Here is a 702-nt window from a genome sequence, read left to right as displayed (position 1 = left end):
TACCCGTCGGTAATGCCCGGAAAAAAGACCGAAATGCCCCTGAATCGAAATGCTATTTTAAGCCGTCCCGAAAGGCAAAGCACGGCTCTATCGGGCAGAGCAGGACTCTATCGGGCAGTTGCTGGCCGTTTGGCCTCGAATACCCCTCGAATCACATCCCGTCGGTAATGCTCGGAAGAAAAGGCCGAAATTCTCATGAAACGGCATGCTCTTTTAGCCGAGACGCGACTCTATCGAGCAAAAACTAGATTTCCTCTGCCTCGTTGCCTCGCTTACTCAAGAGAACCCGATCCGTCAGTTATGCTCGGAAAGAGCACCGAAAGGCCCTTGAAACGGCATGCTAATATAACCGGGTTCGGCAAAGGCGAAACTAGATTTTCTTTGCCGTTTGGGCTAGGCTGTACCAGTCGTTATCGTCCACCGCCTAGCCGTCCAAGTGTTTCCAAGTGTCCAAGTTCCAAAGTGCCTAAGTGCCGTGCCGTGCCGCGCGCGCGCGCGCGTGGGTCTTTGATATATAGCATGTTTAGAATTTTTTTTCTAAATATTCTTATATCAAAGACCCGCGCGCGCGCGGCACGGCACGGCACGGCACTTAGGCACTTTGGAACTTGGACACTTGGGAAACACTTGGGCAAACACTTGGGCGTATGCCAAGACGACGGTCTAGACAAGGCATCGGGAATCGCACATGAATGTAGGCAA

Source organism: Rhododendron vialii, chromosome 11a (genome assembly GCF_030253575.1).
Source record: "Rhododendron vialii isolate Sample 1 chromosome 11a, ASM3025357v1".
Classification (NCBI taxonomy): domain Eukaryota; kingdom Viridiplantae; phylum Streptophyta; class Magnoliopsida; order Ericales; family Ericaceae; genus Rhododendron; species Rhododendron vialii.
Note: the sequence above shows the minus strand (reverse complement) of the source record.